This window comes from Columba livia, chromosome 9 (genome assembly GCF_036013475.1).
Source record: "Columba livia isolate bColLiv1 breed racing homer chromosome 9, bColLiv1.pat.W.v2, whole genome shotgun sequence".
NCBI classification, from domain to species: Eukaryota; Metazoa; Chordata; class Aves; order Columbiformes; family Columbidae; genus Columba; species Columba livia.
In genome coordinates, this window is record NC_088610.1 from 1,353,020 (window position 1) to 1,379,267 (window position 26,248).

Consider the following 26,248-nt stretch of genomic DNA (forward strand, 5'->3'; position numbering starts at 1 on the left):
GTAACGTGTGTGAGTCTAATTTCAGTTGTGTTCTGTGCGTGTTGGAGCGGCTCCACCGGTGTGGGTGCCCCGATCTCCAAAGCTCGTGGGTGGGCACTTCCAGATAAGCAGAACCAGATAGTTTTCACCCCAAGTGTATCAAATAAGAGATTCTCCCCACCGCTATTTTTAATTACTGTATTTCAGAAAGAAATTAACAAAATTAACATCATGCTCATACTTTGGATGATCAAACAGGACAACACAAGTAAATAACGTGTACTAAAACCAGCCCTAAGTAAACCAGGACGAGGTTGGGATGGGACACGGTCCCTGGGGGGGTTGAGGCCGGGTGGACCCCCACAACAACGGGACACGCAGTTGGTCCCTTTTGCCACCTGCCCGGAGCCATCAGGTCTGTGTCACCGTCCCTGTCACTGTGGGACACCCCCGGTGAGGGGGGTCACTCTGGGGAGCGGATTTCTCGGGAAAGAAACCCCAACCAAAGCCTCTTTTTGATGAGGTTTTCAGTTTGGTCCAGGATGAAAATCCGTGTTGCTGGCACTTAATGAGGCTCGTACTAAATGAGTTTTTAAACGGTTGATCCGTTAAAATAATTGTCAACACATAATCCCTATTTAATTGGGGTATGTTTGTATTTTCCAGTCTTGTATCTCAGAGCGGGGATGAGGGACAGCGCGTGGGGCAGAACTCTGGAGCTGAAGCTGCGGTTGGGGTGATGCCATGACCCCAGCAGTGACATTATGACCCCAGCGGTGACGTCACGACCCCAGCGCTGACGTCACGACCCCAGTGGTGACGTCACGGGTGTACGGCACAGGCAGAGCTGGCACTGCCGGAGGTTTGGATGGTTCCACCTGCCGCACCGCAGCATCTCATGGACCAGCTGGAATTGTCACCCCTGAGGTTTTCTCTAAAGTGGGATCAGAAACAGTTTGAGAGCCGTTACTGGGAATTCGGGGAAGGTCAAGGAAACCACAGTGAGCTCTATGCCAGCAGCTGGTGTTCTCGGCTCAGCCTGTGCCCCCCGAGTTCTCTGAAGCGCTGTGTCCCGGCAGAGCCCCCACCACACGCTCACCAGCCGCCAGGCTCATCTGCTTGTCCCACCGAAGCCACCAGACGCTCCGGGGAGACCTTATTGCACCTTTCTGTACTTAAAAGGGGCCGCTAAAGAACATGGGACAGACGAGCACATTACGACAGTACAAGGGGTGATGGTTTTAAACTGAAGGAGGGAGATTCAGGCCGGACATGAGGAAGAAATGGCTGCCCTGAGGGTGGTGAGAGCCTGGCCCTGGGGTCCCTGGGCCGGGACCTTCAGGCTCGTTGTGTCTGCTCAGCAGCAAAACCTTCAGCTGAGCCCAGAGCGGCGCTCCTGGGACAACCTGCCCTGTGTCCACTTTCCCTCTGCAGCCTGATAAACGTGTGTTTTGCCATGGGAGAGAATCGTTTGTTTCTGCCCCACTGGATTACTCCTGGTCACCTGCAGTGGGTCAAACGAGGAGGCAGGTGAGAGGAGGGGAAGGTGGAAGCAGCTGGATCCAGTTAATCCCAGTTTCCTCTGAGGCCCTTGGCAGTGCAGGAGAGCTCAAATTTGATGGGGTTCTTCTTGGAGGGGGTGATGTTGGTGTGGTGGGAGCTGCCAGCGGGGATGTTTGGCACCAAGGAGCTGGTCCTGGCTGCAGCTTGTATCCCCAAAAGATGACTTCGGAAAGGTAAGGTGGATGGACAATTGTGGTTGGTGATGAATTAAAGCTGAGGTCTCCTTTGAAAAGCTGCTAAAGCTTTGGGCTTGTCTTCCCTTCTTTGCGATGCCAATCGGGCTCTCCTGCGATAGGTAACGTGGCAGCTCGGTGGCCCTGCTGCTGCGAGTGCCGGTGTGCTCCTGAGAACTGAGATTTAAGGTGTGCTTAAGAGACAGAGATTTGAAATAAGGGCTGGTGTTGTGGCTTTTGTGTCCAGTAGTTTTCCCATCAAAGGCTTCTGGGCAGTGTGAGACCTGGGTGAGCAGGATCCATGCGGGAGGTGGGACTGTGCGTGGGGAAACGCGGCTGTCGTGGGATGGAGCCTTCACACCGTTCTCCAGCCCGTGTATATCGGGTGTATGTTTCCCTTAGATGTTGAAATGGGGTTTTGGTCTTCTGGGGCCTTCTCCACACAGCTGGTTTTTGCTCCAGCCGATGGGTTCTCCCGCAGCCCCACACCCACCGGTGCTCTTGGGATGGTTTTCCTGACCTTCCCCTTTCCAGCCGTTCCTCTCCAGCGTGCTGGAGCGGCTGCGGGGATGGGTCAGAACCCGCTCCTGCGGCACAACGTACTGAAAATATTTATGTTGTTTCTATGCCAACCTCTTCCCGATGTATAAACCACCCCACAAAGGCTTTATCGAACCAGCAGCTCCTCAGTGCGTGGAGCAACGTGGGGCTGTGCGGGGATGCAGGACCCAATTTCCCCGCTTGTGCCCGTGTGGGTCTGGCCCTGTAGCTCAGGTCGGGAGCCGGTCACAGGGACGCGCTGCCCAAAATTCAGTACGGCTGGTCCACAGCAGCAGAGGTTGGGCAGAGTCGTGCTGTGAAATTCTTTCCCCTGAGGGTGGTGAGAGCCTGGCCCAGGTTCCCAGAGGGCTGGTAGATGAACCATCCCTGAGACATCCCAGGCCAGGCTGGACGGGGCTCTGAGCACCCTGAGCTGGTGAAGATGTCCCTGCTCATGGCAGGGGGGGCACTGGGTGGGCTGGGAAGCTCCTTTCATACCCAAACTCTTTTATGATTCTAAGGCAACCACCAATAACCCCCGGTGTCCTCCCGGGGCTGGTGGAGCATCACTCGTGGCTTCCAGCAGGAGCGATGGGGCCGGGTGGGTGTTGCGCAGAGCCCGGCAGGAACAGCGCGTGCCCCTAATCACCCGGCTGGCTGTTAATTGCCTCCCATGTGCATCATCGCAGCACCGGTTGCTCACAGGGCGTCTCGGCAGAGAACGCTGAGAACAGGCTGTGATTGAGCCCGGCTCCGGAGCTGCCCGAGAGCAGAGAGCGACCCGGCCTCGCTATGGGAGCGATCCCGCGTGCCTGCAGTTCTCCCTCTGCCTGTGTTTGTGTATGTTAAATTGTACATAAACACGACTGAAGTGAAACCCTCGCTCTCCATCACAGCTGGGCTGTTTAAACACCTCTCGCCACATTTCGCACCCCTCCTACCTCCCCCGTGCTGGTTGGTGTTGAACTTGGCTTTTGCCTGGATTGCCAGGAGGTTTGTGGGGCAGGATTTGTCCTGGTTGGGGACACAGTGCCGGGCCACGCCACAGCGTGAATAAATCGTGGGGTTTGGTGGTGTCGCTTGTCAAGAACTGTAGGATGAAACAAGATGAAAAACAAGTATTTGCGATAAAGATCTGGCTGTGTCGTTATCGCAATCGCAGGCGATGACACATTCTTTGGGCACAGTCACCTCAGTATGGGAAGCCGATGAGTGCAGTGGGGGTGGTGGTGACAATTGCGTGTGACAAGAGGGACCTTCTGGGCTGCCGTATCCAGACCCGTGGGAAAACAGCTGTAAGACTTAATTGCTGACTAATTAATAGGTGTATGTGGGGACACTGCTGGGGCCTTGCTTCTGGAGGCAGCAGTTCGGGGAGGCCGGGGTGACACCTGCCCCGTCCCTGGCGGCGCTGGGCACGGCGTGTGGTGCTGAGGGTTTTGCCATGGAATGCTTTGGCCTGGATCTCCTACAAGTGATGCTCAGGGCTGTCGAGCTTCTAGATTTCTTCCAGAACGATAATGTTGGCGCAGGAGATGCCCCCTTACGGGACGGCTCTGCAGACCTCTGGCCTTGGCAGCCCTTGGGCAGCTCGGCAGGAGGTGTTTGGTTTGGGGAAGTGGTTTGAAGGACTGCGGTGGTGGGAAGGTTCCTCAGGACGTGTCCTTCACGTGGTGTGTAGACCGACCTCCTGCTCCAAGCTGGGTCAGCTCCGAGGTCAGACCAGGTAGTTCAGGGCTTTGTTGAACTTGCTCTTGCAAACCCACAAGGGTGGAGGCTGCTCGGCTTCCTGGGCAACCTGCTCCACCACCCGCAATGTCCTCGCGTGGTCAAAAAATCCCCTTAGATCCAGGATTAGGTGCCCTGGCTTCTGGTGTCCATTCGTTGCGCTCTGTTTAGACACGTTCCAGAATTGGTGTGGGGGGTTAGATGTGGTTATGGTGGTGGGCAAGACCACCAAGTGAAGCGCTGAGACCCTTCTTGGCCCCAAGAACAGATGCTGGATGGTTCTTCAGGGGCTGCTGTAGGGCTTCTGCAGCTCCCCGGTGGCTCGCTAAGGCCTTTCTTTTCTTAGCCCTGGAAAAACCTCTTTCCTCTCAACTTTGTCAGGAAAGGCAGAGCCAGACAGGGCCAGGAGGATGTTTTGCCGGTGGTGTCACGGCAGGTGGTCACAGTTTGGCCCAGGGTTTCCTTCAGCCGGAGGGGAATTGAGCCCCGACCTCACGCGATGAGCGACTGCGAACCAGCTCTGAGTCACGAGCTTCGACAGCATCGCGCACCGGGAGGCTTTTCGCTTCCTGAGATCCAAACCCCTCGTAGCGCACACGACTTGGGGGTTGGGATTGTTTTATTGATGTGGAGATTGAAGGTTCTCGCCCGGCAGTAAGAACTGGGAACAGTTACAGAAGCTGGAGCATCTCTGGTGCCGCTGGGGTTTCTCCATCGCCGGCAGTCCACGCTGTCATCGCCACGTTAACATTGCCACGCTAGCATCACAGCAACCAGAAACATCCTCTCGTTTGTTGTTGTTTTTTCTCTTATGGCTACAAGGTCTGTTTTTATGAGAATATTTTCCCATAGACTGGGCAACAAATGTCAGGTTGACCTAAGGATTGTTCTTTCCTCCATTTCCTTTGGGCTCCTTTTCTCCAACGAGCAAGGTACAAGTTGTTTCAAGAGTAATTAGACTATTATAAATCATCTTCTGCGTTTTTGCTTTCTCCGTCCACAAGGAACACATTCTCCTGCATCGATACACGCTGGGGTTTTGTTTTGTCTGTTGGACCTTGTGCAATCCTCGTACCTCCAACCAGCACAAGAGCCTTTGCCCAACCTCATCCAGAAGGAATCTGCGATCCCTCTCCAAGCTGCCTTCTGAAGAGGAAACAACTGTAAAACCAAACATGCCGGGTGCCTGGACCTGCCGTGGGTGGGCTGGTGGCGGGACACGGGTTCGGGTTGCTGGAGGTGACCTGCTGAGGTGCACGCGGATGGGATGGACCCGTTGGCCTGCGGTGTCACCAGGTCACGGAGCAGCTGGGAGCGTGAACTTCTCTTTTTGTCCATCCCAGCCCACGGTGGGGAAGTTCCTCCCCGTTTTCACTTCTGTTACCCGCGGTGCAGTGTCCCAGGGCCATGGTGGTATCTTCGTATCTCTGTGACATGGTGGCTCTGGAGGGACCCTCTGCTGGGTTCCTCTGCTGCTGCCTGGGCATGGGAATGGAAAAGTTGTATATATACACATATATAATTCTTTTTTCCCCTTCCCAAGCAGATGCGGGGTAACAAAGCCGGCTCAGCTCATGCCTGCAGTGCAGACATGCCCTTCCTTAAATCTGGGGGCTCTTCTGTACCCGCACCCTGACCCCAGCTGAGGGAAGGGGTTAGGAGGGAGAGAACATGGGTCTGGACTGGAAACAGCCCAGGGCTCATTGGGTGCTGGAAGGGAAGATGCCATCTGTGATTCCTTGCAGAGAAAAGTCTCTCAGCGTCACCGGGATGGGTAAAACTCGGTGGGTGAAAGAGAAAAGGTGCAGGCGGTGCTGGGGGAGCGAGGAGGAGGAGGAGAGGGATGGGGGATGGAGGGAATGGTTTGAGAACAGTGAGAATTGGATCCTTGTGAGGAGGAAGGGAGGACGAAAGGAGCAGGAACAGAAAGGGGGAAGGGATCACAGAGGCACTGAAGGAAATGGCTGGTGGGAAAAGAACCACAAATAGAAAGTGAGAGACGGAGAGCGAATTGGTGAGGAAATGGAAATGAAGGTGCCAGAGGCGAGAGGCTTTTGACAGTCAGAATACAGGGGGTGACAGGCAGGACTGTGGGGCTGCACACCCCCCTTGCTGAGGGAGCGAGGGCGGGTCAGTTATTGTTTTAAAAGCTGGTTTGTGCCCCCAGCCCATTCCTGAGCTATCTGCTGCCATTCTGAAACCGGAGATCGGGCCCATAGGAGAGCGCGGGGTGACAGATTAACACTTTATGGGTTAACTGCTGCCATGCACTTTGAGAGGCAATTTTGCACATACCCTCTTTGCTCCCCAGGCTGAGCGATTACTGGGGGGTTTAGGTGCTTTTCCCACTCAGTTTCTCATTTCCCTTCATGCCGCTTACGCTGACGTTGTCTGGTACCTGCTGCAGTTTGTGTTGTGGGAGCTGATGGTTTCCTCTTGGGGCTGCTCCTGAAAATGCACGATTGCTTCAAAAAAGTTCTATATTCCCTGTTTATTGGAACGTAAGCCTAAAAAACTCACTAGTGACGAGTCTGTGATCTGAGCTCAAAGCCTGGCCAGCTTGTAAGAGAAACAAACCCAAGCTGGGGGTGGCACTTTCTCTGTGCCATGGGTGTTTGGGGCTCCCCTTTAATTAGTATTCACCCTAAATGAAGGCTCTCAGGGGTCACGCTTGCCTTGGGGGTGGTTGTGGAGGGTCGGCTCCTGCTCCTGTCTCTGCTAGCAGATACGCTCTCAGATGGGATGGTGTGGGATGCTCTTGGCTGTTACCGGGATGGCGTGGGATGCTCTCAGATAAGATGCACTGGGATGCTCTCGGCTGTTACTGGGATGCCGTGGGATGCTCTCAGATGGGATGGTGTGGGATGCTCTTGGCTGTTACCGGGATGGTGTGGGGTGCTCTCAGATGGGATGCACTGGGATGCTCTCAGATGGGATGCGGTGGGATGCTCTCGGCTGTTACCGGGATGCCGTGGGATTCTCTCTGCTGGCTACTGAACTCCCAATGGGCACCCCAGAGCCCCTCAAGTGAAGAGCAGGCAGGTGCGGTGTTGTTTGGGTGCTTTTTGCTTTACTTATTTGTCTATCTTCATTATGATCTTCTTATCATTCCTGTAATTATTTATTTCTCTCTTACCCCTTTCTACTCCTATAAAATAACACAGAAGTATAAAAATCGCAGCTGTTGCTTTCCCAAAAGCAGCCACTGATTTCCTCTGCGCATCCTCCTCTGCTTTTCTAACACCCGCTTGGTGCAAAACATCAAATGGGACGTGTCTAAAATCCCATGAAAACTTAGACCCGGCGTGCAGCAAAGCTGCCTGTGGGATGTGCAGATATCTCTGTTTCTGCTTCTTTTTGGAAGGCCAGGGCTCCTGCGGGAGGAAATGGAAATCGTGAAGCCGCTGCCTGGAGCGGTTCCTGCTAAATGTTTTTCCATCGAGCGAAACTGGAAATGACTTGTTAGAAAAATATGGGGTGACTCGTCAGAGTGGTTTTTGTTCTGCAAAAATATCTCCTCGTAATCAGCAGCATCCTCGCTAGGGAACAAAAACAAGAGCATTGCTAAGGATGCGCTGGTGTTTATTCCTCCTTGCATGGCAATCGAAAGCTGACGGGGTTCCAGTTACTGACGTCGCACAAATCCAGAGAATTTCCTTGGTGCTACTACAGGTCTCTTGCTCAGCAGAACACGACCAGTGAAATGAGTGAAGAAAAGGGCTGGGCACTGTTACACGGTGAATATTTGCAGGGACAGATGCTCTTGGTAGCACTGGGAGCTGAGGATGATGCTGGTCTGGTGGCTGGGGAGCGATGCTTGGTGATACCCAGAGCCCACCAAGCGCAGCCTTGAGCAGCCGGGTTAAATTAGGGTTAAATTAGGGTAAAATTAGGGTTAAATTAGGGTTAAATTCAGGTTACTCTCTCTCTCTTTCCTGAGCTGGAAGATGGCTTCAGGCTCGTACCAAACCTCCACCTCGATCCCTTGGCAGTGTGTTCTCTGGGTCACTGCTCTTCCCTGCTCAGGGTATGCTGTAAAAACACCCAAACAAAACAAAACCCACCTTTTTTGGTTCTGTGCGTTGTTTTGTGTTTATCGCACACAAGCCCAGCGCCTGCCGTGCCAACCCCGTGCCAGGGCCCGGGGGACGAGGCAGATCCACATGCGTGGGGAGGGCACGTGTTCCTCCAGGGCTCTGCTCCAAACGCACGGGGGATTTAAATTGAATAAGCATCCTTATTAATTAAATATCAACAGGTTATTAAAAACAGCTTCAGTGGAGATGAGCAGCTGAGAAAGGGTGATGTGGCTGTTTTAAATAAACTGGGACTGCTTGGCTTGTGGGGTTTTGTTGTTTCTGAAGCTTGGAGAGCCCATTGGAACCACTGCTGCAGACAAGTGACCCTGTGGCTCTGTTTGTCACTTATCCCTGGGCAGAGTGTAACAGTGAGGGATGAGGTGTCCCCCAAACCTGTCCCCAAGCAGATTTGCTTCCCATTCACTGCTCGGCCGTTCAACCTGACCCCAGGACAGGGCAGGGGACGATGTGCCGAGGGTGCTGCCAGCCCCGCTCCATCACTCTGCTCCATCACCGTCATCCTGGCTCCAGCACAAAGTTCACAAATGGCACCAAGCTCAGGATGAGAGCCCAGCCAGCCCCGGGGATGTATCCTGCACCGTAATTGTTCTCCTGCAGATCGCACCCACTGCCTTGTTTGCTCTCCTATAAATAACTCCTGTTGAACAAAGCAGCAAAACCCCGACGGGGTATTACCAAAGAGCTGTCAAAGCAGCTCGCAAATTGAAATATATGTAGATGAAGTAGTTCTGCTGCCAGTCGCTTTAAATTACAGCTTCCACACCTGCAATTTTTGGTAAATATGCTAAAGTGTTTCTCTATGCAGGGGCGTTAGAGCAGCAGAACTCGTCTCAGTGCTATGTATAAGTGTCTTGTCCTTGTCTTGGCGTGCATGTCCTGAGTGTCCCTTGGAGCCATCCCTGGCCTCGGACAGGCTGATGCTGTTTTGTGCCCCACCAGCAGATGTTCAGAGGAGAGCAGAAGAACATAAAACCTTCCTGAGACGCAGATTGTGCCCAGTGAAGGGTGTCTGTGTCTGCTCTGGTCTTTTCTGGCTCACCCTCCCATGGCCTCGGTGGAGCTGTGTCTTTGCTGAGGGCAGAAACCGCAGCTGTTGAGCATCTTCTGGTTGTGCAGGTGGCCAAAGGACAGTGGGCTCGGGCACCTCACTTGGAATCATAGAATCACAGATGGTTTGTGTTGAAGGGACCTTCCCAGCTCCCCCAGTTCCCCCTGCCATGAGCAGGGACATCTTCACCAGCTCAGGTTGCTCAGAGCCCTGTCCAGCCTGGCCTGGGATGTCTCCAGGGATGGTTCATCTACCACCTCTCTGGCCAACCTGGGCCAGGCTCTCACCACCCTCAGCACAAACAATTCCTTCCTCATGTCCAGCCTGAATCTCCCATGTTGTTCCTTTTTTTCTTGAAAGAGGCATTATTTCCTGCGTATCCTCATGCACAGCCCCTGGAAGCTCCGTCCCTTTCCTGTGGAACCTTGTCAAACCCTTTCTGCAGGGGTTTTTCTCTGGCTGCTCCATGTCAGCTGTGCCAGGGTATATGGCTCTGTGCATGTTTGCACCTCCCTCCTGCATCCTCACCTCTCTCTATTTCCACAGTATCTCAACTATAGGAAAGAAAAGGTTGACTGTCTTATTTGAGAGAAAAAATTATTTACGGGTTTTCAGATGGCTGAATAACCAGAACCCCAAGCTGATTTCCATTGTGATAGCCACCGGTTCAGCCATAAAGAAACTTCTTATAGTAACTTGCCTGTGGACCAGTTGAATCCAAAGAGCTGGAGCGGGTGGCCCAGGGGATGTGCGGTGCCCTCCTAAGTGCAATTCTCCTTGTTCAAAGGAACATTTGCAGGACAAAAAGAGGGAATTTTTAATTAGGAAGGTCGCAGTGATGGGGCGGGATTGTGCTGGCTTGTTGTAAGTGGCTGCGATGAAACCAGCTGTGATATGTGTGATTCAGAGATGATTTTGGATCAGTTGGGGGAGTTTAGGAGCTGGGATGCAGGGGGAGAATTTAAACAGTTGTGATAATGTTGTGGATAAACCTGATATTTAAATGCAATGATATTTCAATACTATAGACTTACAGGATTTATTTTGTCTTGCATGCCAAGACAAACCATGTACAGATGTGTAAGAACCAGGATCTACTTCAGAAAAACCCCAAAAAACTAAGTTTTATGTGAGAGTTCACACTGTTGCCCACCAGGACGGGTTTTTATTGCAAATACCGTTACAGAACCCCTGTCATGCCAGGCTGCAGAAGGACCAGGCAAGGGAGTTCTGCAGTAAATACCACCATGGAATCAGATTCCTGCTTATTTCCCATGGACTTCATACTTGCATAGTCAGACCAAATGGCTTTAATTGTCACTCGGATGCAACAATGAGGCCAATGCACCAAGTGATGCCTTTTCTAGATAATCTCTGGCTGTGATCTGCTGAAGTCAGGCTCCTGCTCATGGAGACAGTTCAGGTGCTTTCTCTCTCGTTCCCATACGTTTTCCATGTCATTAAGCAAGTGAAGCAGATGTCAGAAATGTCTGATAAAACCACAGAAGTGTTTGTGGGAGTCCACATTTTTTTTTACCACGTTCTGGAGGCCATTATAACACACAAAAATGAACAATTATTGCAAGCAACGTGGCAGTTAAGTGGCGATTTTGTTTAGCATTAAAAGCACACCATGTGTCCCAGCCCAGCTTGCTGGCTGGTTCTGAGCACCACCTGGCCATGCCAAGGCGTCCAGCACTGGCAGTGGTCACCAGAGCAGTGCAGTTGGCCATGTCCCTCCATGATGGTGACCAGCTGCACCTACCAAACCTTGCTGCTTGGTTTTCATCACCTCAGATCTTCAACATAAGCCCTAAAGTGCTGAGATAGCTGAATATGCAGCAAGTCATGGAGGGAACTCCACTCAACCTCACCCATGGTATGAACTGTGGGGTTGTCATATGCAGGGACAGAGGTTGGACTCAATGATCCTGGTGGGTCCCTTCCAACCCAGGATATTCTATGATTCTCAACCCCCTGCCATGAGCAGGGACATTTTCCATAGCCCAGGTTGCTCAGAGCCCCATCCAGCCTGGTCTGAGATGCTCCCAGGGACGGGGCATCCCCAGCTGCTCTGGGCAGCCTGGGCCAGTGTCTCACCACCCACCTGGGGAACAATTTCTTCCTTATACCTAATCTAAATCCATGCTCTTTCAGTTTAAAGCCACCACCCCTTGTCCTGTCACTCCATGTCCCTCTCCAGCTTTCCCATAGGTCCCCTTCATGCACTGGAGGTTGCTGTAGAGTCTCCTCAGAGCCTTCTCTTGTGAAATCTCCTTTAGAAGTGTTGGAGATACCTTGTTCCGTCATCAAGTGATATTTAAGCAGCTCGGTAACATTTCTGGAGCGTGCAGGAGGTGTGTGCTGAGACACGGCGTGTTGCACGGGGCAGGTGTTAACCAGCACTGCTGCCAGGTCCTCCATCAGCACCCAGAGCGCTGGCTGGAAGGAAAATGCGTCTGGAAACAGGTGGTTTATCGCCGTGGGTAACTGGTTGTGCTGCTGGGAACCAGTTGTTCTCCCGTTATCTCCGCCCGGGCACAGCGCGGGCAGGGGACGGCAGCAGCTCAGCTGTAGATAGTTTTGTTTTACCTCCCTGTGCTCAGCACGGGGCTTTGCAAGAGGCTGCTCAGTCGGGGATGAGGAGGGATTGGGAAACAGGGTGATTTATGCACCTTTTGTTTTAAAAAGGGGATGAATTTAGGCCTGAAACACAGGCGGTGGAAGCTCTTCTCAGTCATCTCAGTGGCTTTATGTAAATGGAAGCTGTTCCAGCTGCTCGGGCTGTGTCAGGTGAGCCCTGCGCACCTCACCCTGTGTGCAAAGGGGAGGATTGCCTGCTATCCCCTTGCATACATAGCCCCCCAAACCTCTAAGTGCTCTTTCTGCCCTTCTTTGAACATCTTTTCATTCCGTTTGCCATCCAAGAAGCATCAGAGAACCTGCACAGCCTTTTGAGAAGGCATGTGGTTGGGTGTCCCTCTGCCCCGGCTGCTGGGGATGATGTGTGGGATGCGGATGCTGGCACCTGGGGTCTCGGGATGCGGATGCTGGCACCTGGGGTCTCAGGATGCGGATGATGGTACCCGGGGTCTTGGCATGTGGACGTGAGTACCCAGGATCTCGGGATGTGGATGCTGGTACCTGGGGTTTTGGGATGCAGCTGCTGGTACCAAGGGTCTCAGGGCACCTCGCAGGGAGCAACTGCTGTTGAAAGCAGACATAGGGAGATGTTCTGTTTGGGCACATGTTCATGCCAAGGGAGAATGAAGAACGAGCCACAGTTTTAGACAAACACAGAAGCACCGAAAACGCTCCTAAATGCTCCCATCCTCCTGTTTGTCTCCCTTGGTTGTGAGGAACAGATGCTTGAACATTTCTCTTGAGCTAGTGCCAAAAATCCGTCCTGACAGCAGAGTAAAACTGGTGCTGGCTGCACCCAGGCAAGGGTTTGCTGTAATCCCAGTGCTCTTACCGACCTGCTGCTAATTCTACTTTAATATCCAGTGGGCTCAGCTTGTGTGTGCATTGAATGGAGCTACCTCGAGGAGGAACGTGCCCACAAACCTCCCCACTGTTGGGGCCAGATTGCCAATAAACTTAATCGCTGGCAGCAAGGGGTTGCAGGAGCCAGAGCCCGGGCTGCAGGCTGACCCGACACCACGTGGGGCTCATCTGCCCTCCCCAGATGTCTCAGTTTCTGCTCACGGAGGTTGTTACAACACGAGCGCTCGGCGTGTGAGCTGTTCAGATTGTTCCTGCTGATACGCAGGGTCTCGCCCGTGTCCTCCCTGCTCTCCGTGCGCTGGACTATTGCTCAACGAGCTGCTCTGCGGAATCCTGCTGAATCGCTCTGGGTACGGAGAATCTGCTGCTTTGCCCTTTGCTTCATCTCTTAGGCTGAGTGTTAAGAGAAGTGTGAGGAAACGCTGCCGCTGGATGGCTGCTCTTCCCAGGGTGGTACACGGCTGTTCCACTTTTTTTCCTTTTTCTCTTCTTTGGCAGCCAGGATTCGCCTTTCCCTTACTGCTTTGCTAAGAGCTTCTCACAAGGGGCTGTATCAAAAGCTGCAAGAGCTCTCAAGAAATGATTTTTCACTGGTAACACTTCAAAAGTGCAGTGACAGCTGCAGTAAGCGCGGATAAATGTGCAAATGCCGCAAGAGGTTGTTCTTACCCATTAACTCCACAGGGAAGGTTTCCTGCTGCCCAGAGCATAAGCCGGGCGACAGACTGGGGTAGGATTTACCACCAACGCTGAACGCAAACCCTGGGGAGAGCAGCAACAAGGTACAAGCTGGGACCAGCAAAGCTGAGCTCCCCTGCAAGGCCAGTCAGCCCCAGGAGTGCAGAGTTCAGCTTGAGCTTGGCCTGGAGCCTGAGCCGGGGGCATGACGAGACACCTCGATGCCTCTAACTGAAATCCTCATCACCTCTGCTCTCTCCCTGCAACGGGCAACACCAGGATGCAAACAGGGAAAATGCAGTGGACATCTGCCTGACTCTGAGGGATCAAAATACCCGGTTCCTGCTCCAGGCTTGGCAGCTTCTCCAGCCTGGCTTGGAGTGCAACGCGAGCATTGGTTTCCCCCGTGTGCTCCGCGTTCCTTAGGTTTGCATTGCAAACATCTGGCAGGCTTTTGTTTGTTTGCTTTTTTCCACACGTTTTAGTCATTTCTGCCCTGCTCTGAACGTGCTGCTGGGGAAGTCAGTTCAGCCAGTGCAAGCCTGGCCTTGCTTTGGGAGGGGAGGCAGGAAGGATGAATATTTGCATCAGTTTCCTGTCTAGCATTCCCCAAAAAGTAGCTGGAAAATTGTCTATACATACAGATGTATATATGTGGGCATATATACACCTCCTAGCAGGAACAAAAAGGAAAAATCTTTGGTCTTTCCCTCCTTGTCCCAGAAACTTCTTCCCTTGCCGCTGTCCCCCTCCGAAATCTCCAGAGTCATCACTTTAATGGAGAGCTCCTCTCCTCTGGAAAAACAAATTAATTATTCAATTAATTGTGGAAAAATGCAGACTGTTCCTGGGGCGAGGGAGTGATGCAACGGTCCGGGTCAGCAGGATGAGGGCAGGAGGCCGGCACAGCCTGCGCCAGAAACGCCTTGCTCGGCTGCTCCGGACACCTCCGAACTACTTGACCTTCATGACCAGAGAGCATTTTAACAATTTCCTTTACGAGACTGTACAATTCAGAGCAGTGTCCACCGCTGCTGTCCTTCGGCAGGAGCTGCTGAGATTAGAGGGCAGAGGAATATGATTCATTAGTCGTTAGGAATTGGCTTTTGTTGCTGTGTAGTTTCAAGAACAATAATTAAAAACAAACACAAACCCCAAGAAAACACAACAAAACAAACAGAAAAAAAATAAAAATCCACAAATCAAAACAAAAACAAATAGATTGATTTTCATTTATTTATTTATTTTAAATTTTGAGGCCACCTGCACAACAGGGTGGGGGGTTATAGCGGCTCCATTCACTGTTTCTATAGGTACCATCCAAATCCTGGTCTGTTCAATGATGCTGTTACGCACGAGGTTTCTAACGAATCACTGCATTGTTGTGGTCCTTGCACATTGAAGAAGTGTTGTCCCCCTCCCAGGCATTTCTCGTGCCCCTCTGATGGGATGGAACAGACATTTTTTCCTCAGCTCCTGACCCCATGGGCAAACTTTGGCTGAGGAAAGCTTAACGTCCCCCAAAGCAAAACTCCTCAGTGTGTTTTCACTTTCCTTCTTGTGAAACTTATTCAAGAAAGACTTTCTTTGCCACTTCCCAGACGTTTTGCAGTTACTGGTTCTGGCGATGGAAATCCTTTATGCGAACAGCGATGGGAACAAATCTCAGCCCAGGGCTCGGCTCAGCTCCAGTCGCCTCCCAGCAGCGCTGAGGCGGGAGGCACTAGTTCGGTCTCCAACATCGCTGAAGTAAAAGGTGAAAATCAACAGTTTAACCATTTTCTGGGGTCTCGGCTGCCAGTCGGTCCTGCAGCCATGCACACGAAGTTGCCGCTGCCGTGTCTGTGGCAAAGGGACTGTCACAACAGCACGGCAGCGGCTTCTCCAGGAGGAGGGATGGGATAGACCACAAAGATCGTCTTGGGAAGGAATAACAACTGCAGAGTTGTGTGGCGGTCACAGCCCGGGGACAGCGACCCCGTGGCGGGCAAAGCTCAGAGATGATCTTGCTGGACGTGTGGCCACAGGGGGATTACCCGGGTGTCAGCAGCAGGTCGCACAGATTAGTGACACTGTGGGGACAGCGGGGGGGACACCACGGCCGCGATGAGCCTTGGGACGGCTCTTGCCATCGCCCTTGCTGCTCCCCGGACCCGAGCAGCCCAGCTGGGGCTGCGCATCTCGTCCCGCACACAAACCATGGGTACAAAAAGTGCAAAACCTGCAGCCCCTCGCATCAGCAGTTGAGATTTATTTTTGCTGATTTCCCTGTAGGTCCAAGTCAGGAATGTATTTAAATTTTCTATACAGTTCAAATGCATGCTGAAAGTTAAGCAGACGCCAAGCGCTCCCCTGACACCGTGGGATGGCAGTGGGCTGGGGGTTTATTTTTCTTTTTGTATTAAATCGTGCGCTGTGGTGGCAGAAATAATGTAACTGAATTTACATGGCAATCTTTTCATCTGCAATGTATCTCGTGGCTTTTGAGGGGAGGTAAAGCAAAATAACTATTGTACGCAGTGAGGCTGCCACCAAGCCCGCTACGGAACAGGGGATCATCACCTGTCTGGACAAATAAGTAGATTTTTCTGTCTTCTAGGGTACATCTTCCTTTTCTGTGCGTGCCTCTGTAAGGCCAGTTAACATTAATGGGAGCTGTACACACAAAGCCAGCAGAGAACAGACCCTTACAGGACTCATTAGCTCTTTCTTACTCCGGCTTTCATTCATGTTATGGATTAGCAAGAATGTTAAAAATATAGAAAAGCAATGCTGGATATTGCCATACCAAAGTGCTTACTTAATGAGTCAGTTTGAGAATTAATTGATAGGTTCATGAATAACTAGACCACTGGAAAAATGACACAAAAGCAATGCGATGAGCCAGCTGCATAAATATCCCACCCCATGGTGCTGATCTCTTCCGCTCAGACAGTAAAATTCCCTGAGAAACGCTGTTTCCAAGGGAAAAAACCCACTAGAAATTCCCATAAACTTTGCTTTTTCAACCTGCAAAGGGAGTCGGGCACAGGAGAAGGCCCAGAGCTTCTCCTTGGGACACTGATGTGACCATCGCTCATCTCCTGGGACAACGCTGCGAGTCCCAACCCTCCTCCAGCAAACCGAGCTGGTATTTTTAAGAACATTGCCTATTTAAGACAACTGTGAGAAACCTGCAGCCTCTGACATCGTTTCCCTGGCCTAGGGATGCTTGATTTTTCCCACGTTATGGCGGGATAGCATGAGATGTGTTTTCATGTGTGGTCTCCCAATGGTATTTGAAGGGCCCTTGGTGAGGAAAGATCCTTTCCTGCTGCTGCTTCTCCCCGTGGCTTTGAGGAACGGAACTGCAAGAGGAAGGCAGGTTCAGCAGAGAAGCTGTTTCTCATCCTTGTCTTCCCTGGAGCGAAGGGCCTGGGTTGTATCAGAACAAGCACCAAGAGCGTGCAGGTCAAACAGCGAAGCATCTGAATTCAACGTGTATCCATGTGGATTAATTATCGGGATCATGGGAAAAATGAACCCAGTCAAAGAGGAATGGTGAAACCGTGATAAAGCACGCAGAGGTTGGGAAATCGCCCTCCTTTTTAAAGAAGTGAGTTTTGAAAACCTGAAACAAATGTAAGATTTAAATAGAAAAATGTCCCTGTGCAGTAGCAATTGTTTCATCCCACCCAACATGAGCCACCTGGATATTTTGATATTCTCATCTTGCCCTCCAGCCCCTGTCACTTTGAAATTGGCTCTTGGGGTTGAGTTTAGCACTCTTAGTTTCGAAAAAGCAAGCAAGCAAAAAGACAAGGTTTTCTTTTTCATTTCTATTGTTGTTTCCAGTCCAGCTCTTTCATGCTATTTTTAGAGGCCTGTGCTTTAATGCTGCAGCATGAATTGTCGGGATTTCCCTTCGCTAACATAAAATAGCCGATCTGCACTTTGGCATTAGCAGTCAGCCAGGAAATCCAAGCCTGCTGCCAGAAATGGGCCTCCTTTCATAAATCTGTATTGGTTTTAATTTCCTTTTGCAGCAGTGACACGCCAGATCAGCTGCGCTGGTTTCTCATGTCGTGCCATATAACATGACAGGCTTAACTGGAAACGAGAGACCAGATTTGTCTTTATTTGATTCACTGATGATACACACGGCTGGGAAACCCCGGTTTGCGAGAAATCGGGGAAGGGCCTGTTTTCTTATCCTTGTAAAGAACAACTGGCAGAAGGATGTTGTTCTACAGGGGGCTTTAAATGTTTGAAAAGACAAATGATGAAACGTGTACGTCTAATTGCTTTTAATACCTTGACAGAATTATCTTTTACTGATCATACATCTACTACAAGGCAAGGAAGCTGTAATTGAGTAAGATAAATCAACTGAAGGATCCAGTGATCTGGATCCTCTTCTAGCCCTGTGAAACAGCACTCACTCTGTTGATCCACTTTTTGTGCAGTCTGTGAAGGAAAAAGGCTCCATATGAATAACTCGTAATCACACTTCTCTCTGGATCAGAGCTAATTTCGAAAACACTCATGTCCTGTTGCTGCTGTGGCTGGTCTCTTCCTTTCCACCAGGAAGGTGTTACGTTGTAGGGATTATGCGAAGCAACTTTTTAACTTCTATTTTTAAGAGTTCTGAAAGGCGATACCAACATGTTAGTCATTGCCATCCCTAAAATAAACCAAACGGCAGCTCCAGGCACAGGGACGTTCAGGGTTCGCAGGGAACGGCCAGTGCAGGACATGGCTCGTACCGCTCCCTGTCAGCCGGGAAGGGTTCCCGCTGTGCACGGATCTGTCACCAAACCACAGCTGGTGCAGATGTGGCTCAGCAAGGACAGCGACAGCCCCTTGCTGGAACAGGGGTCGAAAGGGCTGTGGTTTATCTCCCCGGGGATGATCTCCCATCTTGGGGGGACAAAGTTTGGTGGAATGCTCCAGGGGAAGAGCTCCCCAGTCACCCAGCAAGTGCTGTGCTGGGGAAACTGGGATCTCTGGGTGACCTGTTAACACACATGGGCAAATCGAGTGTACCGCTGGCCACGCACGCAGTGTGAGGCAGCTACCTATGAAAAGGTGAATTATTAGAGAGCTAAATTCATCTCACAAGCAGATTCCCAGAGGCTAATGAATTCACGGTGCATACACTGGCACAAATGCCCGAGCACTCCTCACTGCACCGTGCTGCAGCACGAACACAGCAGCAGGTATTGCACGTGGTTTACTCCTCTGCAGTTTGGCCCATGGTAGAATCATAGAATCATTTTGGTGGGAAGAGACCCTTAAGATCATGGACATGCTGCACCTGGCTCCGGATCTTTGAGCTACGCCCAGAGCCTGGCCTAAGGGGCTCCCCTTGGCGCATGATGAGTTGCAGCTTGGGCTGGAGGTCAGGGTGAGCTCGGCCTCACTGGCTTTGTTGGGCTGGAGCTGAGCAGACACAGCAGGCACTGCAGGGAGCAAATGCTTTGAGTTGCTGGAGGAAAACGTTCAATAATCTTCCAGAGGTATATAAAGCTGGTGGTTAGTGGCACGTTACGTTCTTCGATTGCTGAGTACCAGACCATATTTATTTGCAAGGCTGTATTTCCACAGGCGGGTTTGCATTTGGAGACAAGTCCTGTTGATGCCAGTGCTGTCCCAGCCAGTGGGCGGTCCAAACCCCAGCCCTGTGTTTCACTGCAAGGTCACCACGGCTTCCTCTGCAGGCAATGCCGGGCTGCCCTGACCAGAAACCGCTCCTCTCGCCCCATCTCCAGTCCTGAGTCACTTCCAGTCACCAGTTCTGCTGCCAAGGCCTCTCCTCATTGTGAAACCGGTGGTTAATGCCGTGCCCAGCCGTGAGCAAGCGGGTCCAGCCCAGCGCCACGTGCGGGCCGCCCGCCCCGGGCAGCATTAACGCCTGCAACACACCTGGGAAAGCAGCAACACCGAAGACCTGAGGAGTTGCACAAAAATGAAGCAGAGTCACTGGTGCAGGATGTCTGACAGACAGAAATTGCATGTGGACCTCCCACGGTCAAGGAATGTGCTTCTACCTGCCAGAAATCCTCCTCTTGTAATGGGGAAAAGGTTGTTAGATGAGCAGAGGTAATTCTCAGTGCAGAGAGCATCCCCTGTGCTGTATGGTTTCGTTTTTTCCCGGCTCCCATCCTGCTCATTTTGGGAACGGTGTGTCTCACAGCAGCCGGGTGTTGTCAGCAGAGGGTCCTCATCTGTAAAACAAACGAGAGCCAGAACACAGAATTAAAACAAAGCCTCCACCCTCCTGCACCCCTGATAACTGGTCTTTCCGCCAGCCAAAGGTTTGCGAAAGAGGCACGGCAAGGCAAGGCAAGCACCACCCCGGCCGGCAGGGAAGCCTGAGCCGGGGCCGCATTCTTTTGGGGCAGGAACTGACTCTTATCGTTAGGTTTTTAGAGCACCAAGTACCCTGGACCTCAATGCTGATGGGGCCTCTAGGCGTGACAGCTGTACAAATATTTAATGTGCCTTTAATCGTGGGGTGGGGAATGTGATTTGCAGCCCCAATAGGAAGTGCCGATCCTCCATGTGTGTGACTGTGTCATTGTACTTAGAAGATACTACGCTGTGTATCTATGACAGTATCAACTAAGATACTGCGAAGTGCACTTGAAGGGATCTTGCACAACGAGCAAACAGCAGCAGGGGAGCGCTTTAATTCAACCCCAGCTCAGCAAGTAAAACACCACGGAATCCCAAATTGCAGAGTCTTTTAGCTCACATGTGACCTGGGTTCAAGGAGGGGGGTTCCCGCAGAGGAATGGTGAGAAGGAGGAGCGCAGGGATGGTGAGACGCTCTGTCCCAGGGAGCTGATCCCGGCCCGCGGGGCTGTCAGACACTCGTTGGCCAACAGCGGGTTGGTGTGTCTGGAGAAGGCTTTGCAGAACAAAACCACAGCCTTTCCTCTCACATTTGGAAAGAAAAAGGCCATCAAGCAAAGGTCAGGAAGCTTAGCTTTGTGTAATTTTGTATTCCATGGGGAAGAAAAACATTGACTGCGAAAGGAGCCTGTAAACTGTAGGATGCAATATTTGTTCTTCTCAGCAGCTTTCCTGTGGGTAAGGACGTGACTAATCCCCAGTGACAGCCCCGTGCTCTGAGCCTGCTGCTCTTACTGGTGCAGCTGGGGACTCTGTCGCTTTTCACCATCACAACCTGAAACGAAAAGTATTTTGCAACGGAATTGCTTCTGCAATGAAACGGAAGATTACTAAAGCTCTTGACACAACTGCTGGGAATAAACCAACTTTTATTTTATCCACGGTATTGTGAATAAATGGTGAATTATGTTTGGTATGACGTGGGCGTGTGTAGTTCTGAATGAAATGTGAATACCTTCAGTTTTAAGCCATGAGCTACTGCACGTTAAGATTCCCCCAGAAAGTGTGGCAGCACCCTGTTAGTCACACCAGTGAAACCCCAGTTTAAGCCTGACTTCCCAGCCCAGTTCATCCTCGCACACGTTCCGATAAAATGGAGGTTGCACCTTGCTGTTCCAGATTCCCCAGGGAGAAATTTCACTCCCATGACAAATCTGGGCAACCTTCCAGTCTATCATTGCTTGCACCTCAGTGGGCTCTCAGCAAAGAGAAGCCCATGGCTCCATCTTTGTGCCTGCCAGTATCTCACACCATAGAAAAGCTCTGGCAAGTTATATTGCTATGGTGGGTCAATGTGGCTTGAGCACTGTGGCTGCAGTTCACCAGAGATGGGTGCGAAGCTGCTGGTGAAATGTAAACAGGAAGAAAATATGCCTGTTCCCGTAGTGACTCCACAGCGACAGGGAAACGCCGTCCCGTTTCACAATCACCTCTTTCTTCTCAGGGTCGGATTTGCTGTCTGTCCTGCCCAGGCCTGGCGCTGGCAGCTGAGACAAGCTGGGCTCAGCCCTTGGGGGCACTTTGCACATCACGGTGTGTCTCTGTCTCTGGACCTCTCCCCGCTGAGACAAGCTGCAAGCCAGCTAAAACTCAGCCCATCAGCACCGAGATCACACTCGGCCATCACCTACCCCAGTGTCTAGGTCCCAGAAATAACCATTTGCGCACTTCAGTAAACGTTACCTGTATTTTGAGTAACAAAACCCAGGCCCCTATTTTGGACGGGGCCCTGACCTTGCCCCATTTGAAGTCAATGGGTTTAACTGATGAGTGTATGAGGAAATGGGTTCTAAAGCTGAGCAAGAAAAATCTTTATCTTGTTTTCATCCAAGTTCCACGCACCAAGGTATGAGTACGACTTTGTGTTAACAAGGTTGTAGCAACAGCATGCAGCCAGCATACACATGGTGTTATCTGTTTGTGGGAGACAAATTTCAATGGTCAGGCCATGCCATGGAAACACAACATTTGCATTTTCCTATCAGGATGTGCCAGGACATTATGCTGCAATTGCAAATCATGAGGTAATAGCGTGAAGTGGAGGAAGGAGTAGGCTAATCTACTGCAAAGTAGTATATGTTGTTATTTAGTATTTTTAAAGGGTGCCCATAGCATCAGGAGATGGAGTGGAGCCCAAGAAACTGTTTCAACAGTAGATACCTGATACAATTTCAGGGCTTGCAAATGCAGACTCCCCTCAATATTCCCAATTCATATGGAGAACCCATTCCCTTCATTGTGGCCTGAGAGCCTGATGCATTATTTTTGTGTGCTGGATCTCAGAATGATGTTCTAATCTTGCCTCCTAGATCAAAGTCAGCCTCTTCATCCCCCTTGGTATGATGTGTCCTCTAAACATCCAGGCTTCCTTCATTGTTTTTTTCTCTTTATCTTTTCCTGTTTCACAATGACTCCATAGTTCCTTCATCATTGCCTGATATTTCTTCCAGTAGCTCACTAAGTCTGTAACATCTGTCTTGTTTCACCCATTCTCACCCCCTTTCAATGGGAAGGGCTTGGTGTACAGACTCTATTTTGGCAGGATTTTTTGGGTGTTTTTTGTTTGTTTGGGTTTTTTAAGGGCAACAGTATAAACGTTTTCCTCCCTACAGATTCTGTGTTTAAATTAGGAAAATGCAGCTCAGTCTGCCTGTGGATGGGGGGAAGGGGAAAGATTTATGGGGCTTCTGAGTTCCCGTGGGAGTTTCCTCGCAGGCCCCTGGGAAACTGCTGAGTCCTGTGCCGATGAACCTCACCCTGATGGGAAAAGTTCTCATTTGCCCGAGGAGCCATCAGATGTGTCACCATCATCGTAGCACCAGAGCATTCAGTGATCTTTTAGATATGCTGAGCCTATGCCCTAAAGATAAAGAACAAAACCTTGAACCCTTGTGCAGGATCTCCCAGGGGTTGGGTTTTTGCTTGGTCATTTCCTCCCCAGATCACGTCCTGCTGTCAGTCTGTCCGTGCCCTCCTGCCCGTTGTGCCTGTTCCTCATCCCTCGGCTGCTGAAGCTGCCCCTGTTCTCCGTCTTCCTTTCTCACTTCAGCCTCGTATCTGTGACGCTTTCCCTGGCACCCTTCCCAAGTTCTCTTGCTGCCAAGACAGACTCAGTGTGAGCTTCTTGTGTTGCCTTCCAAACCCTTTCCTAGCGTGGCAAATACACCCACTGTCCTCTGTACACACACGGCTGATACTGCCCTTGACAGCTCTTCACTCCTGGCACTCAGCTGCTGCTTAATCATCCAGATTCCTCTTCTGATTCACCCCGTGTGCTCTTGCGGCCAAAAGCTCAACTTTGATTTGGCAATGTCACGACAAGAGCGCTGGCATCTCCTCCCTGAGGAACCGGCTCCTGCCTCGCGTGCCCCGCAACCATTAGCGCACTCCTGTTCCACCCTCTATTCGGGCTGGCATCGCCGCGCTGTCAGAGCCTGGTGCCATCACCTCACCTCCGCCTTCCCTTATGCTTTTCCTGATTTTATCATTTTCGTGTTGCTTTGGAGAGTTTCTCCAGAACGACCTGCCTGACCTTGACTCCCAGGTAGCCCTCACATTCAGATCTTTCCTCCAAACATCCTTCCACAGAGGCTCCTCTCCCTCCTGCCACGATCTCGTCCTTGTGACATTTGCACAGAGTGGGGCATGCACGGCAAACCGAACAAATCCAGCAAGCGATACAGCCTGAAAACGGGAACTAACACGATGTGCACGCAGCACCAGAAATAACCTCGCTGCCGTGTCCTTCCCCTCACCCCCCCGCCCCCCGCACGGCTCATGCCATCTCTGCTCCTCGTGTCACCCTCTGCTGCGGGACCCGGCGTCAGGACCCCCCCGGCACTGCGGGGCTGAGCGATCGTCGCTTGAGCTCTGCTCTGCCCCAGCAAAACAACTGGAACCGCCAGCAGCTTCCCAGAGGAGTTATTTTCAGACAGCGCTGCAAAAAAAACCTGCCTCCCTGCTCTGGTCTTTATTGAACGCATAAAAAGACAGCGTAAAACAAGAGGGCTGGTATGAAAGCGTGATTTTTCTTTTACCCAGGAAACGCTGCAGGTGCGGCACAACTATTCACCCTCACACACACCCCGGCCAGTCCTGCTTTGCGTGAAGAGAGTGTTGGTGTTTATCAGCCTTTCTCCCTGGCTGCCCACCGGCACGGACTTTGCTCCTCCGGGTTGGGATTTCTAAGCAGCGGGAGGTTTTCCACGTGTGTTTGAGAAGGTACAAAGCCTGCCGGCAAACAATGGAAATAGCTGGCTTATGACTGCTGCGTGTCACGCACCCGTTCCCCGCCTGTCCGTTTGTCCTTGGAGCTGCTCGTGCTGCCTGGAACCTGATCTCCAGTGGACCTGGTTGTTCGGGCTGGCACGCACCATGGCATGGGACATCAGTGTGGGACACTGGCGTGGGACACCAGCCTGCTGCCATGCTACATGGGCAAGACATGGCAGACTCCAGTCTGGGCTCCCTGCCCTGTGGGAGCTGGAGGTCCATGAGCAGGGGAGGCAGATTTTGGGACAGGAGGGCTTCTCACAGAGGGGAAATAGTTGATTCAGAGCGGAGTATGGCAGGAGCAGCCACACTGTGCTTCCCCTCAGGGTCCCCTGCCCGTGAGTGGGTGGGCTGGCAGCATCATGGTGCCTGCCAGGTTGTCCTCATCACCAGCACAGACTCTTCTCACCCCCAGGACTGGATCTGCTCAGCCCCAAAACCACAGGGTCCTCTCTTCACACTTTCCCCAGGACTGGATCTCCTCAGCCCCCCTAAGGATTAGGTCTCCTCAGTTCCTCCATGACTGCATCTCCTCAGCCCCCTCCATGACAGAGTCTTCTCAGACACCCCCAGGACTGCATGTCCTCAACATCCCCCCAGCACAGGCTCCCCTTAGCCACCTAAAACTGGGTCTCCTCAGCGCCCCAGGACTGGATCTCTTCAGCTCGTCCATGACTGCATCTCCACAGCCCCTTCAGCACATGCTCCCCCCAAGACAGGCTCCCCTCAGCCCCCCAAGATTGAATCTCCTCAGTCCCCTCAGGAATGTATCTCCTCAGCCTCCTCTCTCATAACCGCATCTCCTCAGCACCCTCAGCACTGGATCCCCCCATCACTCCCCAGCACTGGATCCCTTCAGCCTCCCCAGCACTGGATCTCCTCAGCCCCCCCAGGACTGGATCTCCTCAGCCCCCCAGCACTGGATCTCCTCAGCGCCCCCCGGACTGGATCTCCCCTGTGCTGCCCTGTCCCCAGGCTCCCAGGTCAGGCTGCCCTGAGCCCCCGAGGGCTGGATCTCCTCAGCCCCCAGCACACGCTCCCCTCATGGGGCACAGCCGGCAGTAGGGAGGGCGCACCCCCCCCTCCACCGCCCTCCCTCCCTCCCTCTCTCCATCTCCCAGCCGCTGCGTGACGGCCGCCTTCCCCCCCCTCCCCGCGGTGATCCGCGCTGATCTCATCGCCGCACGACACCCTTCCCCGGCACGTTAGGCGGCCATCGCGTGAGAGGCGCCGGGCGCCCGTCCCGCCGCCCCCCCGCCGCCGCCGCCGCCATCACGCAGGGGGAACATATGCCGGCAAGGCGCGGCCGGGCGGCCCCCCATCGCCCCGATCAAAGGCGCTGCCTTCCCCGGCTCGCTGTTAATGCCGCTCCTAATTAAAGACCTCCGCGGGGGGCGAGCTGCCCTTCACACGCAACCCCCCGGCGGGGCGAGCCCCGCTGCCAGCCCGCAGGCTCCGCACAGCGCGCTGGGAACCCCCCTCTCCGTTATATTTATTCTTATAAACCCCCAGCTCTTGGAGAAGAGGAGACTGAGGGGGTGACCTCAGTTATCAATAATGTAATGGTTATCAATATATAAAGGGTATCAGGAGGATGGAGCCAGGCTCTTCTCGGTGACAATCAGTGACAGGACAAGGGGCAAAGGGTGCAAACTGGAACACAGGAGGTTCCGTTTAAATATGAGATTAAACTTGTTCCCAGTGAGGGTGGCAGAGCCTGGCCCAGGCTGCCCTGGGGGGTTGTGGAGTCTCCTTCTGTGCAGACATTCCAACCCGCCTGGACACCTTCCTGTGTAACCTCATCTGGGTGTTCCTGCTCCATGGGGGGATTGCACTGGATGAGCTTTCCAGGTCCCTTCCAACCCCTCACATTCCGGGATTCTCAGAGTACGCGAGTTCACGTTTGTTTCCACATTCCCACAGCCCCCCCCAATTCCCACCCGAGACAACCCCCCCCCCATCATCCCCCAGCTCGCCGTGGAGCACGAAGGGGTTAAGGTGGGGGGTGATGCTGGGCCATGCGGCTTCGCTCGGCTGCCAAACCGGGGATTAGGGCTGCAGCGCAGCGCGGAGCTCGGCACGCAACGTGGAGCGGGTCACGGCGGTGACACACGCGAGGGCGAGGGGGGGGCGGCCACCCCGGGACCGCGCTGCAAAGCCGGGGGGGGGGGGGGGGGACCGGGGAGGGCACCGGGCGCCCGAATGGGCGCCCGGTGCCCTCCCCGGTCCCCCCCCCCCCCCCCCCGGCTTTGCCTCTTATTGCA

General features: G+C 52.5%; 1 long non-coding RNA gene across 1 annotated transcript; it reads right to left on the bottom strand.

Annotated features, from left to right (window-relative positions):
* Positions 1–17,587: 17,587 nt before the first annotated feature.
* LOC135580223 (uncharacterized) lies at positions 17,588–19,522 on the bottom strand. Its single transcript, XR_010474564.1, has 2 exons — positions 19,346–19,522; positions 17,588–19,245 (listed from the first exon to the last, which is right to left on the bottom strand). It is a non-coding gene; the product is annotated as an uncharacterized LOC135580223 (long non-coding RNA).
* Between the last annotated feature and the right edge of the window lie 6,726 nt (positions 19,523–26,248).